The sequence below is a fragment of the Oncorhynchus keta genome, chromosome 36 (genome assembly GCF_023373465.1).
Source record: "Oncorhynchus keta strain PuntledgeMale-10-30-2019 chromosome 36, Oket_V2, whole genome shotgun sequence".
NCBI classification, from domain to species: Eukaryota; Metazoa; Chordata; class Actinopteri; order Salmoniformes; family Salmonidae; genus Oncorhynchus; species Oncorhynchus keta.
Window position 1 is genome coordinate 15,392,512 of NC_068456.1, and position 15,000 is coordinate 15,407,511.

The following is a 15,000-nucleotide window of genomic DNA, read 5'->3' on the forward strand; positions in this document are numbered from 1 at the left end:
GACCTAGCCCCAGCACAATACACTGACCTAGCCCCAGCACAATACACTGACCTAGCCCCAGCACAATACACTGACCTAGCCCCAGCACAATACATACCTAGCCCCAGCACAATACACTGACCTAGCCCCAGCACAATACACTGACCTAGCCCCAGCACAATACACTGACCTAGCCCCAGCACAATACACTGACCTAGCCCCAGCACCACTGACCTAGCCCCAGCACAATACACTGACCTAGCCCCATACACAATACACTGACCTAGCCCCAGCACAATACACTGACCAGCCCCAATACACTGACCTAGCCCCAGCACAATACACTGACCTAGCCCCAGCACAATACACTGACCTAGCCCCAGCAAAATACACTGACCTAGCCCCAGCACAATACACTGACCTAGCCCCAGCACAATACACTGACCTAGCCCCAGCACAATACACTGACCTAGCCCCAGCACAATACACTGACCTAGCCCCAGCACAATACACTGACCTAGCCCCAGCACAATACACTGACCTAGCCCCAGCACAATACACTGACCTAGCCCCAGCACAATACACTGACCTAGCCCCAGCACAATACACTGACCTAGCCCCAGCACAATACACTGACCTAGCCCCAGCACAATACACTGACCTAGCCCCAGCACAATACACTGACCTAGCCCCAGCACAATACACTGACCTAGCCCCAGCACAATACACTGACCTAGCCCCAGCACAATACACTGACCTAGCCCCAGCACAATACACTGACCTAGCCCCAGCACAATACACTGACCTAGCACCACACAATACACTGACCTAGCCCCAGCACAATACACTGACCTAGCACCACACAATACACTGACCTAGCCCCACACAATACACTGACCTAGCCCCAGCACAATACACTGACCTAGCCCCACACAATACACTGACCTAGCCCCAGCACAATACACCTGACCAGCCCCAGCACAATACACTGACCTAGCCCCAGCACAATACACTGACCTAGCCCCAGCACAATACACTGACCCAGCCCCAGCACAATACACACTAGCCCCAGCACAATACACTGACCAGCCCCAGCACAATACACTGACCAGCCCCAGCACAATACACTGACCTAGCCCCAGACCACAATACACTGACCTAGCCCCAGCACAATACAGTCTGATTATCAGCACAATACACTGACCAGTCCCAGCACTACACTGACCTAGCCCCACAGCAATACACTGACCTAGCCCCAGCACAATACACTGACCTAGCCCCAGCACAATACACTGACCTAGCCCCAGCACAATACACTGACCAGCCCCAGCACAATACACTGACCTAGCCCCAGCACAATACACTGACCTAGCCCCAGCACAATACACTGACCACAGCCCCAGCACAATACACTGACCTAGCCCCAGGTCACTGACCTAGCCCGGGCAGCAATACACTGACCTAGCCCCAGCACAATACACTGACCTAGCCCCAGCACAATACACTGACCTAGCCCCAGCACAATACACTGACCTAGCCCCAGCACAATACACTGACCTAGCCCCAGCACAATACACTGACCTAGCCCCAGCACAATACACTGACCTAGCCCCAGCACAATACACTGACCTAGCCCCAGCACAATACACTGACCTAGCCCCAGCACAATACACTGACCCAGCCCCAGCACAATACACTGACTGGCAGCCCCAGCACAATACACTGACCTAGCCCCAGCACAATACACTGACCTAGCCCCAGCACAATACACTGACCTAGCCCCAGCACTGACCTATAGCACAATACACTGACCTAGCCCCAGCACAATACACTGACCTAGCCCCAGCACAATACACCCAGCCCCAGCAAATACACTGACCTAGCCCCAGCACAATACACTGACCTAGCCCCAGCACAATACAGACCTAGCCCCAGCACAATACACTGACCTAGCCCCAGCACAATTACATAGCCCCAGCACAATACACTGATTAGCCCCAGCACAATACACTGACCTAGCCCCAACAATACACTGACCTAGCCCCAGCACAATACACTGACCTAGCCCCAGCACAATACACTGACCTAGCCCCAGCACAATACAATGACCTAGCCCCAGCACAATACAATGAACTGAACTAGCCCCAGCACAGTACACTAACCTAGCCCCAGCACAATACACTGATCTAGCCCAAGCAAAATACACTAACCTAGCCCCAGCACAATACACTAACCTAGCCCCAGCACAATACACTAACCTAGCCCCAGCACAATACACTGACCTAGCCCCAGCACAATACACTGACCTTCCAGCACAATACACTAACCTAGCCCCAGCACAATACACTGACCTAGCCCCACACAAACATGACCTAGCCCCAGCAAAGTACACTGACCTAGCCCCACACAATACACTGACCTAGCCCATACACAATACACTGACTTAGCCCCAGCAAAATACACTGACCTAGCCCCACACAATACACTGACCCAGCCCCAGCACAATACACTGACTTAGCCCCAGCAAAATACACTGACCTAGCCCCAGCACAATACACTAACCTAGCCCCAGCACAATACACTAACCTAGCCCCAGCACAATACACTAACCTAGCCCCAGCACAATACACTGACCTAGCCCCAGCACAATACACTAACCTAGCCCCAGCACAATACACTGACCTAGCCCCAGCACAATACACTGACCTAGCCCCAGCAAAGTACACTGACCTAGCCCCACACAATACACTGACCTAGCCCCTACACAATACACTGACTTAGCCCAGCAAAATACACTGACTTAGCCCCAGCAAAATACACTGACCTAGCCCCACACAATACACTGACCCAGCCCCAGCACAATACACTGACTTAGCCCCAGCAAAATACACTGAGCCCCAGCAAAAATGCACTGACCTAGCCCCAGCACAATACACTGCCCCAGCACATAGAGAGAGAAAAACACTGACCTAGCCATAGCACAATACACACTTAACCTAGCCCCAGCACAATACACTGACCTAGCCCCAGCAAAATACACTGACCTAGCCCCAGCGCAATACACTGACCTAGCCCCAGCAAAATACACTGACCTAGCTCCAGCAAAAATACTGACCTAGCCCATACACAATACACTGACCTTGCACCACACAATACACTGACCTAGCACCACACAATACACTGACCTAGCCCCAGCACAATACACTGACTAGCCCCAGCAAAATATACTGACCTACCACACAATACACTGACCTAGAGCACAATGACCTAGCCCCAGCACAATACACTGACCTAGCCCCAGCAAAACATACTGCCCCACACAATACAGACCCACCAGCACAATACACTGACCTAGCACCACACAATACACTGACCTAGCCCCAGCACAATACACTGACCTAGCACCACACAATACAGTGACCTAGCCCCAGCACAATACACTGACCTAGCCCCAGCACAATACACTGACCCTAGCACCACACAATACAGTGACCTAGCCCCAGCACAATACACTGACCTAGCACCACACAATACACTGACCTAGCACCACACAATACACTGACCTAGCCCCAGCACAATACACTGACCTAGCACCACACAATACACTGACCTAGCCCCAGCACAATACACTGGCACAATACACTGACCTAGCCCCAGCACAATACACTGACCTAGCCCCAGCACAATACACTGACCTAGCCCCAGCACAATACACTGACCGAGCACCACACAATACACTGACCTAGCCCCAGCACAATACACTGACCTAGCCCCAGCACAATACAGTCCTATTATCTCTCTACACTGCCTTGTCCCAGCTATTCCCCAGGGCCACAGCAACAGATGTACATGAGAGGAAGTAAGTGGTATTAGTAGTAGTGGTGGAGTTAACCTTAGCTTAGCACAAGTGACAGACAGCTCATATGAGCAGCAGCTGTGGCGTCTGTGCTAGTGATTGTGCTAACATGGGCCACAGCTTTAGCCTCAGCGCTAGTACTTTCTGGTGCTGGTCTTGGTCTGAGCGGGGAGCTCCTCTGTGGTGTGCTGGTGGTCGGTGGTGGTGGTGGTGGCAGGGGGCCGTGTTCAGCTAATTAACCCTTATGATCTAAATGAGGGCTGTGGGGAGGGGGGCACTCTGGACGCTATGGTTGGCTAACCTTGTGTTGACATATGATCACAGCCCAATCACAGGCCTTTTACTGGCAGCCTGCCGTTCCGACTTGGCAGAACTCGGTACAGAGTGGTCTGTGTGTGTGTGCGTGTGTGTGTGTGTGTGTGTGTGCGCGCGCGTGCGCGTGCATGTGCATGTGTGTGTGCGTGCGTGCGTGGGCACAAGCAATAAACATTGCTAGGTTTTATTAGCCTTTAGACGTACATTAAAAGATAATTCTGTCTAAACTATTAGTAGCATTACATGGTAAATCCTATTAAAAGGGCATAGTCACTATTAACATCACTGAGGTTAGGAGAGAGGAAATTACAATGAATGACTATATGAGTAGTTACTCCCTGCTTTGTGTGTCTACAGTATTACTATAAAGGAGGAAACTTAGAGCAAAACCAACCAAATAAAACTGAAATATTTACACACACGCTCTCACACACACACACTCACTCACAGTAACACACACCCAAGAGGATTCCCTCAGCTGGAAAAGGCTGGTTTGGATATGATGTCAAAGATTAAACCAGCGTTTCATCTCTGAGTTCCAGGAGATAAATAAATAAAGATAGGAGAGGCACAGAAACATGGGCACAGTGTGTTAGTGTGTTAACTCTGTCCTTCAAACCGGAGGGCAGGGGGTCACCGGAGAATACCCCGTCAGCCCTGCTCTCTCTCTGCCCGGTCAAGTAGAAAAGTGTATCTGTGTCGGGTAACAAGGGTATTTACTGCTACAAAGAGGTGAAGACAACAACAACACGGTGAGAGAGAGAGAGAGAGAGAGAGAGAGAGAGAGAGAGAGAGAGAGAGAGAGAGAGAGAGAGAGAGAGAGAGAGAGAGACAGAGAGAGAGAGAGAGAGAGGAAGATAGAGCAAGAGAGAGAGTTAAGAGAGAGAGAGAGAGAGAGAGAGAGAGAGAGAGAGAGAGAGAGAGAGAGAGAGAGAGAGAGAGAGAGAGAGAGAGAGAGGAAGACAGAGCAAGAGAGAGTAAAGAAGAGAGAGAGAGAGAGAGAGAGAGAGAGAGAGAGAGAGAGAGAGAGAGAGAGAGAGAGAGAGAGAGAGAGAGAGAGAGAGAGAGGAAGACAGAGCAAGAGAGAGAGAAAGAAGAGAGAGAGAGAGAGAGAGAGAGAGAGAGAGAGAGAGAGAGAGAAAGAAGAGAGAGAGAGAGAGAGAGAGAGAGAGAGAAAGAAAGAAGAGAGACAGAGAGAGAGAGAGAAAAAAGAAAGAAAACTACAGTGAAACTATGAAGGTATACACACAAAGAGCCAGGCCTGGGACCTAGCAAGTGCACCCAGACACAGATCTGTTTGACACACACACACACCCACACACACACACACACACACACACACACACACACACACACACACACACACACACACACACACACACACACACACACACACACACACACACACACACACACACACACACACACACACACTCTCCAGAGTATAACTCATCCCGGGCATTGGCATCTTTCTGCTGCAGCCTCCCAGAAGTCAGAGTTGACCGAGTCACACACTTAGTTACAAAAACGGAACACTCCAAAAGACCACACACACACCTACACATGCCCCATGGCGCCTGGAGAGCTGAACTGTAAAACACACAACGGACGGAGACATAGATAGAACGAGAGAGAGAGAGAGAGAGAGAGAGAGAGAGAGAGAGAGAGAGAGAGAGAGAGAGAGAGAGAGAGAGAGAGAGAGAGAGAGAGAGAGGAGAGGGAGAGGGAGAGGGAGAGGGAGAGGGAGAGGGAGAGGAGAGAGATTGAAGAGTGGGCCTGAGGCACATAAAGAGGTAATAAACAAACACAGACAAACTACAATAGCTATAGGATCCAGCTCTGATGCAGACAAAGGACTTCAAGTCAACAAGACCACAACTATGAACACAAACTGTACACTATGCTATTAAAGGGATAGTACTGGACTTTCCCCAGTCAGATGAAGTTGTGGATACCATTGTTATGTCTCTGAGTCCATTGTCCATTATGGAGGAAGTTGGAGGTAGCTTCTGCTAGCTATTCCCATAGACTTCAGTCTAGTTGGAAACCTCCTTTGAACTGCACGCAGACACATACAAATGGTATATAAGAGTTCATCTGACTCTGAGGAAGCAGATAAAGGGCTTTATTGGCAAAATCCCAAACTATCCCTTTAAGACTCCAAGAAATGCTTCATCAGAGAATGTACAGTGGCATTTTATGTTAGAATGAAGCTGTAAGTGGTTGACAGCTCTATTGAGGAGGTTGAGTCAGATGTGGATATCTTTGAAGAAGCCCTTAAGAAAACAATAGGCATTGGCTTAAGCTTGCATGTGCAAACATGAATCGTATGAGCACACACACACGCACACGCACACACACACACACGCACGCACACACACACACACACACACACACACACACACACACACACACACACACACACACACACACACACACACACACACACACACACACACACACACACACACACACAGAGACAGATGCACACACACACACACACGCAACCACTAAAAGGCTCTTGTTCAGGGGTGTTAATAAAAAGCACTTCAGCAGGACACGGACCAGCCCAAAGTCAACAGAGGGCTGAGAGAGGCTTCCCGACCAGGCCTGCTGTAAATACTTGGACCATTCCATTCCACAGACCCACCAAGCAGAGCGAGAGTAGGCAGGTAGCCTAGCGGGTTAGAGCGTTGGGCCAGTAACTGAAAGGTTGCTGGTTCGAATTCCTGAGCTGACTAGGTGAACAATCTGCTGGTGTGCCCTTAACCCTAATTGTGCCTGTAAGCCACTCTGGATAAGAGCATCTGCTAAATGACTCAAATGTAAATGTAGTATGCTAGCAGACCCCTTCATCTAAATGTGCATTTTGGAATGAAATCCAACACTAGCAGAACAATCACACCTTTCATCAAAGAAAGACAGAAATTAAAGTATTTGTTTCTTTATCCCGAACCAATCCCCCTCATGCACACGCCACCCGGCCGGGGCTAGACCCGTATCTAAGGCCCACCGCAGGAGAGCGAGGGACCACAGGTGCTCGGGTGAATCTGGTGGACATCTCCATTCATCATTCACACCACTGACCAGCGACAGCACCCAAACTAAATATGCCACAGTAAAGATAATCCATATATCATAGACACACCAAGGTTTACACACACCTGACCCCATTAGCTGAACATTGGGTGCCTACAGGGATCTGCCCTCTGTACAATAATACTACAAAACCATGAACACACACAACACAGTGGGGAAACAATATGGACCCCAATACATTGTACCCTCTACCTGATTCACTTTCTCCCTCTTCATCCTCCCTGTCTTCTTCCTTCTCTCTGACCCGTAACCTCCCTCCCTCTCTCTCTCTCTCTCTCTCTGTCCATCCTTTACTTCTCTTTCAAATTCCTCTTTTCTCACTCCCTGACTCTCCTTCTCTCCCTGTCGCTCCTTCACCTCTCACTCCCTGACTCCCCTTCTCTCCCTGTCGCTCCTTCACCTCTCACTCCCTGACTCCCCTTCTCTCCCTGTCGCTCCTTCACCTCTCACTCCCTGACTCCCCTTCTCTCCCTGTCGCTCCTTCACCTCTCACTCCCTGACTCCCCTTCTCTCCCTGTCGCTCCTTCACCTCTCACTCCCTGACTCCCCTTCTCTCCCCTTCTCTCCCTGTCGCTCCTTCACCTCTCACTCCCTGACTCCCCTTCTCTCCCTGTCGCCCCTTCACCTCTCACTCCCTGACTCCCCTTCTCTCCCTGTCGCTCCTTCACCTCTCACTCCCTGACTCCCCTTCTCTCCCTGTCGCTCCTTCACCTCTCACTCCCTGACTCCCCTTCTCTCCCTGTTGCTCCTTTACCTTTCACTCCCTGACTCCCCTTCTCTCCTTGTCACTCCTTCACCTCTCACTCCCTGACTCCCCTTCTCTCCCTGTCGCTCCTTCACCTCTCACTCCCTGACTCCCCTTCTCTCCCTGTCGCTCCTTCACCTCTCACTCCCTGACTCCCCTTCTCTCCCTGTCGCTCCTTCACCTCTCACTCTCTGAATCCCCTTCTCTCCCTGTCGCTCCTTCACCTCTCACTCCCTGACTCCCCTTCTCTCCCTGTCGCTCCTTCACCTCTCACTCCCTGACTCCCCTTCTCTCCCTGTCGCTCCTTCACCTCTCACTCCCTGACTCCCCTTCTCTCCCTGTCGCTCCTTCACCTCTCACTCCCTGACTCCCCTTCTCTCCCTGTCGCTCCTTCACCTCTCACTCCCTGACTCCCCTTCTCTCCCTGTCGCTCCTTCACCTCTCACTCCCTGACTCCCCTTCTCTCCCTGTCGCTCCTTCACCTCTCACTCTCTGACTCCCCTTCTCTCCCTGTCGCTCCTTCACCTCTCACTCCCTGACTCCCCTTCTCTCCCTGTCGCTCCTTCACCTCTCACTCCCTGACTCCCCTTCTCTCCCCTTCTCTCCCTGTCGCTCCTTCACCTCTCACTCCCTGACTCCCCTTCTCTCCCTGTCGCTCCTTCACCTCTCACTCCCTGACTCCCCTTCTCTCCCTGTCGCTCCTTCACCTCTCACTCCCTGACTCCCCTTCTCTCCCTGTCGCTCCTTCACCTCTCACTCCCTGACTCCCCTTCTCTCCCCTTCTCTCCCTGTCGCTCCTTCACCTCTCACTCCCTGACTCCCCTTCTCTCCCTGTCGCTCCTTCACCTCTCACTCCCTGACTCCCCTTCTCTCCCTGTCGCTCCTTCACCTCTCACTCCCTGACTCCCCTTCTCTCCCTGTCGCTCCTTCACCTCTCACTCCCTGACTCCCCTTCTCTCACTGTCGCTCCTTCACCTTTCACTCCCTGACTCCCCTTCTCTCCTTGTCACTCCTTCACCTCTCACTCCCTGACTCCCTTCTCTCCCTGTCGCTCCTTCACCTCTCACTCCCTGACTCCCCTTCTCTCCCTTTTCGCTCCTTCACCTCTCACTCTCTGACTCCCTTCTCTCCCTGTCGCTCCTTCACCTCTCACTCCCTGACTCCCCTTCTCTCCCTGTCGCTCCTTCACCTCTCACTCCCTGACTCCCCTTCTCTCCCTGTCGCTCCTTCACCTCTCGCTCCCTGACTCCCCTTCTCTCCCTGTCGCTCCTTCACCTCTCACTCCCTGACTCCCCTTCTCTCCCTGTCGCTCCTTCACCTCTCACTCCCTGACTCCCCTTCTCTCCCTGTCGCTCCTTCACCTCTCACTCCCTGACTCCCCCTTCTCTCCCTGTCGCTCCTTCACCTCTCACTCCCTGACTCCCTTCTCTCCCTGTCGCTCCTTCACCTCTCACTCCCTGACTCCCCTTCTCTCCCTGTCGCTCCTTCACCTCTCACTCCCTGACTCCCTTCTCTCCCTGTCGCTCCTTCACATCTCACTCCTTGACTCCCCTTCTCTCCCTGTCGCTCCTTCACCTCTCACTCCCTGACTCCCCTTCTCTCCCTGTCGCTCCTTCACCTCTCACTCCCTGACTCCCCTTCTCTCCCTGTCGCTCCTTCACCTCTCACTCCCTGACTCCCCTTCTCTCCCTGTCGCTCCTTCACCTCTCACTCTCTGACTCCCCTTCTCTCCCTGTCGCTCCTTCACCTCTCACTCTCTGACTCCCCTTCTCTCCCTGTCGCTCCTTCACCTCTCACTCCCTGACTCCCCTTCTCTCCCTGTCGCTCCTTCACCTCTCACTCCCTGACTCCCCTTCTCTCCCTGTCGCTCCTTCACCTCTCACTCCCTGACTCCCCTTCTCTCCCTGTCGCTCCTTCACCTCTCACTCCCTGACTCCCCTTCTCTCCCTGTCGCTCCTTCACCTCTCACTCCCTGACTCCCTTCGCTCCCTGTCGCTCCTTCACCTCTCACTCCCTGACTCCCCTTCTCTCCCTGTCGCTCCTTCACCTCTCACTCACTGACTCCCTTCTCTCCCTGTCGCTCCTTCACCTCTCACTCCCTGACTCCCCTTCTCTCCCTGTCGCTCCTTCACCTCTCACTCCCTGACTCTCCCTTCTCTCCCTGTCGCTCCTTCACCTCTCACTCCCTGACTCCCCTTCTCTCCCTGTCGCTCCTTCACCTCTCACTCCCTGACTCCCCTTCTCTCCCTGTCGCTCCTTCACCTCTCACTCCCTGACTCCCCTTCTCTCCCTGTCGCTCCTTCACCTCTCACTCTCTGACTCCCCTTCTCTCCCTGTCGCTCCTTCACCTCTCACTCTCTGACTCCCCTTCTCTCCCTGTCGCTCCTTCACCTCTCACTCCCTGACTCCCTTCTCTCCCTGTCGCTCCTTCACCTCTCACTCCCTGACTTCTCTCCCTGTCGCTCCTTCACCTCTCACTCCCTGACTCCCCTTCGCTCCCTGTCGCTCCTTCACCTCTCACTCCCTGACTCCCCTTCTCTCCCTGTCGCTCCTTCACCTCTCACTCCCTGACTCCCCTTCTCTCCCTGTCGCTCCTTCACCTCTCACTCCCTGACTCCCCTTCTCTCCCCTTCTCTCCCTGTCGCTCCTTCACCTCTCACTCCCTGACTCCCCTTCTCTCCCTGTCGCTCCTTCACCTCTCACTCCCTGACTCCCCTTCTCTCCCCTTCTCACCCTGTCGCTCCTTCACCTCTCACTCCCTGACTCCCCTTCTCTCCCTGTCGCTCCTTCACCTCTCACTCCCTGACTCCCCTTCTCTCCCTGTCGCTCCTTCACCTCTCACTCCCTGACTCCCCTTCGCTCCCTGTCGCTCCTTCACCTCTCACTCCCTGACTCCCCTTCGCTCCCTGTCGCTCCTTCACCTCTCACTCCCTGCATCTCTGTCTATCTGTCTGCTGTGGGAGTGGGAGGGTGGCATCCAGAGGGAAGGGTAAAACTGTATTAAGGGATGACAACACGCTCTGTAAAGATGAACGGAGGCATCCACATTTTAATCCTAGTTTAGAGGGAGAAAATAATCAAACCGGAGGAAGAGATTTCACTGGCGCAGGAGGAAGCATGTTGTGCTGATTTAAATGTTTACATAGATTAGGAAAGTGAGAAAAAAAAAGTTATTCAACAATCATAGCTGGAAGGTTCAAATGCATTTTTATTGCAGCTAATGCGGTCACAAATAGCCTATGGGATAGGAGTAAAGTGAGCAATGGCCAGGGGTAGGGACAGTAAGCTTCCCACTCCCCTGCAGACAGGACAGCCCAGGGCAAGAGAAAATGGTGTGTGTGTGTGTGTGTGTGTGTGTATGTGTGTGTGTGCTTGTGTGTGTGTGTGTGTGTGTGTGTGTCTATATTTCTATGCATACTTCTATCTCTCTCTCTAAACCTGCAGGCTCCATTTCTCAGGCCTGGCCAGGCTGGTCTTAGTGTCCAGATCACATTTCATATAAAAGCTGTGTGTCCTTCATACCATGTCCAAATAGCGTATGCCCTGTCATATGGCACCCACACACACACACACACACACACACACACACACTGGTTCACCCACTGACACACACACCCACACAAACTGCCTGACCTCTAATGTACTGTATTGCACACATACCAGCATAACCAACACGTCCAACAGACACCACCCCACCACACCTAAATATACCAACACAGCATGAAACGTATCCCAACCATACACATGGGCATGTGGGATGCCTTATAACACCCTGCTCTCATGAAACCCTTATTGAAAGAACTGGACATGTGTAAGGACTGACCTGAAGGATAAAGGTTGAACTCATGACCAAGTTCTATAGGTGTCCGAGAGGGAGTATGATGACAGGACATAACCAGGATAGGAGAGGACAGAAGGGCATGCCCCAGGATCAACTTACTGCACATGGCCTGCTGCATACTGCCTACATCCATCAAGCTGGCATTAGAATGTGAGAGGTGCTTTGGTTTGATGCCATCGTCCCAGCAATGATCTCCGCCCTCTTTTCTACCAGTGACTTTTGAACCCAGGGAGGGGGCAGAGACAGAAGAGGAAGCAAGACATCTGCCTGGCTCCTTTTATCTGGTTCATATAGAGTCAATTAAATAAGCAGACCATATCCAGCTGCTATTGCATTGGTGCCTATGGGAGAGCTTCCCCTTAAGCAGAAAAATGTTTTCTATGGTAATTGGCCTGAGTAAGACATCTTTATTTATCCACCATCTTTGGAAGCTTTATGACTTTATCAGTGGAGGCTCCTCAGAGGAGAATGGGGAGGACCATCCTCGCCAGTGAATTACATAAAAATAAAAATTGTGAAACATTAAAAAAGTTATCATTTTTAGATAAAAATATACTAAATATATTCACGTCACCAAATAATTGATTAGAACACACTGTTTTGCAAATAAGGTACAGTATCCTCAACAGCACTCTGTAGAGTAGCACCATGGTGTAGACAGAGCTTCTGTCCTCCTCTGGACACAATGACTTCAATACAAAAACCTAGGAGGCTCATGGTTCTCTCCCCCTTCCATAGACTTCCATAGGCACAGTAATTATGACAACGTCCGGAGGACGTCCTCCAACCTATCAGAGCTCTTGCAGCATGAACTGACATGTTGTCCACCCAATCAAAGGATCAGAAAATTAATCTAGTACTGAAAGTGTAAGCTACAACTAGCTAGCACTGCAGTACATAAAATGTGGTGAGTAGATGACTCAAAGAGAGAGAAAACAGTTTTGAACAAATTAATTTCTTCAAACATGAAGGAGAAGCAAGAGAGAGAGCTAGCTATATTTTGTTATATCTTTTTCACTTTCACATATGTTGTAATAGAAATAAGGCCATGCTCATAAAAACAAACGTCACCAACTGCCACTGGACTCTATAGTGTCTAGCTGTACCACCCCACTATCACACACTGTACAAAGGTAAAGAACTCCTGCTAATGTCTGCCTTCCACATACACGGCCATGTGGATCTAACACACACACATCCTCCCAGCTCCTCTCCAACTCCCTCCGGTTTCCTTTTCAACACAACCCTGGAAAAATGGCCCAAAAAACGACAAACTTATTTCACTGCCATTTCTCCGTTGCTTTTTTCCTCTCCCTTGATAAGCCCTGATCTCTTTCATTTTCTCTGCCTCCCTCCCTCTCTCTATTTCTTTTAATTCACCAGCTAAGCACCCTCAGGTCAGCTGCATTATCAGATATTAGCTTTCATTTTCCTTTTTGACGTTTCTGTTGTTTTTCTTTCCCCTTACTCCGTTAAGGCGAGATGACAGAGGCCCTGGCTGCAAGGCCAGCTAACCGGTCTGAACTGGTTCTGGGCATAGAAGAGTGGTAGGGGGGCAGTGGCATTCCCTTTGGCCAAAAGGGAACCTGGAAGCATTTGATGTGTAGTCAGGTACAGTCAGGGAAAAGGAGGGAGGGAGAAAAAGAAGAGGTAGAAGGAATAAAGAGAAAGGAAGAAATCGAGTGTGAAAGGAAAAGCAAGTGAAAACAAGAGAGAGTGAAAGAAAGGAGAGTGAAAGAAAGGACGAGAGGGGGGAGCAAGCAGCCCCAGCACACAGTCTATGACACCCGTCTCATCAAACAGTTGGCTCTCTGCCAAGTTCATCTGTTAATGGACAACCAGCATCAGACATCAGCCATAGTCCCTCCCCCTCTCTCCCCCCTCTCTCAGTGTGTGCATTCAGGGGGGCACTCCTTGCCCAAAGCCATTCTATTAGTCTGTCTGTCTGCTATGCCTACCCAGTGGCCTCTAGAGCCCCCGTTCCTTGCTTCACTATAGGGGCAGAATTGTGGCTGCATGGGGGCTTCCATGGGGCCCACACAACCACTCTCTCCCTCTATTGGCCCCTTCGCTCTCTCTTCTACTCTTGGCATATCAAATATAGATGTGTGTTGGACCCGGATGACTTGAACTGTGGCACAGGTGTCCCCTCCCTCTCTTCTAACCAGTCAACTTCACCATACGAGAGAGACAGTTGTTCGTGCTAGCACACAGCGTGTTGAGACATATTCTCCTCGGCAAAGAACGGCCAGGAAGAATGAACGAGGGGAAGAAAGGGGGTGGAGAGAGAAAAGAGGTGGAGGTTTAACATGTATTTCAGTTCTTACAGGCAATGCGAGAGAAAAGTGGCTTGCCTTTTCACGTCCTTTTTGTCAGGCAAGCATTCAAGGCATTACAGATTATTTTCATGCTTCAACATTCAGCCAGGTATTAAATACGTGATGCTTAAGACGTTGAAACACACTGGGAGAATATACTAATATACTGGCGAGTGTCTGTTTATTTTCCCCGACGAGGCTCCAAATTTGACATACAGTGGTGACGGACACTACATCTGGAACTGGGGAAAAGCAGCACATTTAAAGTGGAGCAGTGTGGCAACTCTCTCTCCTTTTTTCCCTTCTTTTCTCTCCCCCTTTTCTCTCTCTCTCCTCTATCATTCTCACCCCTCTCTTCTCTTCCCGCTCGACCACACACTGCTGTTCCTCTCCTCTACTACCACCTCATTATCACATTCCCTTACACACGCACACACACACACACCACCCATACACCCCTAAAACCCTTCCGACATTTCACTGTTTCTTTACCCATTTTGAAATAATAAATTATCCATTAGATTTCATCATATCTTACTGAGGCAATTACATCAAGAAAATGATAGCGCGTGTGGGATCAATTATGCATGCCCTTGGCCAAAGACCAGAGACAGGGAAGTGGAAGAGGGCAGATCCACTACCGACACACACACACACACACACACACACACACACACACACACACACACACACACACACACACACACACACACACACACACACACACTAAGCCCTACCCCTGGCTTGCTAGCTCACTTCAAAGTTGTTAATATTCATCTGGGAAACTGTATCCAAAACACAAATAAATTATTAAGTACATGAACTTTTTAGGCAGTAAGATTAACTG

At 50.8% G+C, this 15,000-nt stretch overlaps 1 protein-coding gene and 1 long non-coding RNA gene across 5 annotated transcripts in view; both read right to left on the reverse strand.

Annotated features, from left to right (window-relative positions):
* bcl11aa (BCL11 transcription factor A a) overlaps nt 1-15,000 on the reverse strand; it is a 64,843-nt gene that overhangs the window by 35,813 nt on the left and 14,030 nt on the right. The gene's annotated exons all lie outside the window — the stretch shown is intronic.
* On the reverse strand, nt 338-3,605 carry LOC127916512 (uncharacterized). Of its 4 annotated transcripts, none has more exons than XR_008095093.1 (4): nt 3,449-3,605; nt 3,119-3,187; nt 2,262-2,285; nt 338-854 (listed from the first exon to the last, which is right to left on the reverse strand). It is a non-coding gene; the product is annotated as an uncharacterized LOC127916512 (long non-coding RNA). The 4 variants fall into 4 exon arrangements; XR_008095092.1 differs by lacking the exon at nt 2,262-2,285 and adding an exon at nt 925-944 and having other exon boundaries at nt 3,115-3,187; XR_008095090.1 differs by lacking the exon at nt 2,262-2,285 and having other exon boundaries at nt 338-831.